This window comes from Budorcas taxicolor, chromosome 17, assembly GCF_023091745.1.
Source record: "Budorcas taxicolor isolate Tak-1 chromosome 17, Takin1.1, whole genome shotgun sequence".
In the NCBI taxonomy this organism is placed as follows: Eukaryota; Metazoa; Chordata; class Mammalia; order Artiodactyla; family Bovidae; genus Budorcas; species Budorcas taxicolor.
Genome location: NC_068926.1, coordinates 50,272,535 through 50,274,770, shown reverse-complemented (window position 1 = coordinate 50,274,770; position 2,236 = coordinate 50,272,535). Strand labels below are relative to the sequence as shown.

Here is a 2,236-nt window from a genome sequence, read left to right as displayed (position 1 = left end):
TATTCTTGTGCCTGTACTTTTGGTGGCTGGTGAAACATATAAATTAGATATATTTCTGAAAGTAGATTGCTGTGCACTTGAAAGTTTCTATGGATATTGTCAAGAGGCCTCCAAAAGGTTAAGCAAATTTGCATCCCCACTAGAAGAATGTAAGAAGGCCTTTTTCCCCCAGACCCTAAGCAAATTTGGATAGTATCAATGTCTAGAACTTTAGATGGAAGTTTTAAAGTGTGAAAAGATACTCTTCTTCTGGAGAGTTTCATTGGGTACAAGTCTCAAGTGTATAGTGGCAGGAAGAGAGGAGGGTTCAAGTTGTCAAAATGTGTGTGTGTGTCTGTGTGTGTGAGTAGGTATAGATGTGTAAGTGGGTATCTGTATATGTGAGTGTATGTATGTGTATCTCTACATGTATGTGTAGGTTTGTAAGTGCATAAGTGTGTGTGTATGTGTGTGTGTGTGAGAGTAGGTATAGATATGTTAGTGGGTATCTGTGTATGTGTGTTGTGTGTGTCTCTATGTGTAAGTATGTGTATCTGTGTAAGTGGGTGTCTGTACATAAGTGTGTGTGTATGTGTGTGTCCGTTTGAAAAGATTAAGTTGCTGCTCAGAACAGTTGGAAACTCCTGAAAGTGTCACACTGATTCTAGGTGAACTTCCTCAGGCGAGGTGTGGAAGTTCACGTTGGTGGAACATTCCGGACTTCATTAGACTTAAGGTGCCACTAGAGCTGGTGAATGAGTATGAGAATCCAAGGGCCTCCTTTTCCTGGACATGATTTCGTGACAGAACAGGGATGAAGGAAATATCTTCCAAGTGTAGGGACAACTAGGAAAACCTTTTTAAAGCATAACTTCTGGTTATTTAAACCTGGAATCAAGGGACTTCCCTGGTGGTCCAGTGGCTAAGACTGTGTGCTCCCAATGCAGGGGACCCAGGTTCAATCCCTGGTCAGGGAACTAGATCCTTCATGCCACAACCAAGAGTTCGAATGCTGCAACTGAAGATCCCTCATGCTGCAACCAAGACCCAGTGCTGCCAAAATAAATAAAATAAAAATTTAAAAATACCCACCTGGAATCAAAACCTCTGTCAAAGTCAGTTAAGAGGCAGATTTTCCATGGAATTTGACAGCTGGTACAACTTCAAAGTTTGCTAATCATCATAGTGAGCTGTCAATAGATTAATACAAGCTCACTTGATGTGCCTGTTTTCAAATAGCAGTTCTACCAAAAAAGTAATAATTCACCTATAATCGCAGACTTTAAAACATGTAAATTCAATCATGCAGTAGTTATAACACTTTGACTAATAATCAGATACCCCTGCTACTCTTTACGAGGATCAGATGAGAATTATGCAAACTTGGAATTATTTTCCATTTCCAGGAATGCACTGTTCTCAGAACATCGCCCTGATCAGTGTTAAAAGCATGCCATAACACAGAGGCCTGGTACTCCTTGCCATGGATAAGCACTGAATGGCTTTTAAAAACACTGACTCATTACAAAAAAGATGAAGCAGTTAGAAGTAGGTGAATTATTTTAAAATCCTCCTAATAGAATACATTTTTACCGAGTACTTAATATGTAAGTGCTCTCAGTGCTAGGATCTATATTAAATGCTTTCTAGTATTTATCTGAATTAATGCTCACAATGATCCTGGAGGTGGAAAGAAAGACTTCCTTCATTTTATCGATGAAGACATTGAGTCTTAAAGACAATAAACAATTTTTCTTTCTTTCTTCCTTCCTTTTTTAATTCTTATTTTGTATTGGAGTAGCTCAGTGGTAAAGAATCCACCTGCCAATGCAGGAGACTCGGGTTCGATCCCTGGGTTGGGAAGATCCCCTGGAGAAGGAAATGGCAACCCACTCCAGTATTCTTGCCTGGAAAATCCCATGGACAGAGGAGCCTGGTGGGCTACCGTCCATGGTGTCACAAAGAGTTGAACGGGACCTAGTAACTAAACAACAACAATGTTGATTAACCATGTTATGTTAGTAGTTTCAGGTATATAGTAAAGTGATTCAGTTATACCTATAAATGTATCTATTTTAGCAATTTTTTCTACACTTATACTGTCAGTGAGTCATACAGCCAGTTCTTTTTTTTTTTTTTAAGAGATAATAGGTGGTTTTTTTAAAAAGTATTTATTCCTTTATTTGACTGTGTTGGGTCTTAGCTGTGGCACACAGGATTTTGTTCCATCATATAGGGTCTTTCATTGTCACGCTTA

General features: G+C 38.9%; 1 non-coding gene across 1 annotated transcript; it reads left to right on the top strand.

The window, feature by feature from the left end:
• The first annotated feature begins 883 nt into the window (after nucleotides 1-883).
• On the top strand, nucleotides 884-956 carry TRNAG-CCC (transfer RNA glycine (anticodon CCC)). The gene has a single exon. It is a non-coding gene; the product is annotated as a tRNA-Gly (tRNA).
• The last annotated feature ends 1,280 nt before the right edge of the window (nucleotides 957-2,236 follow it).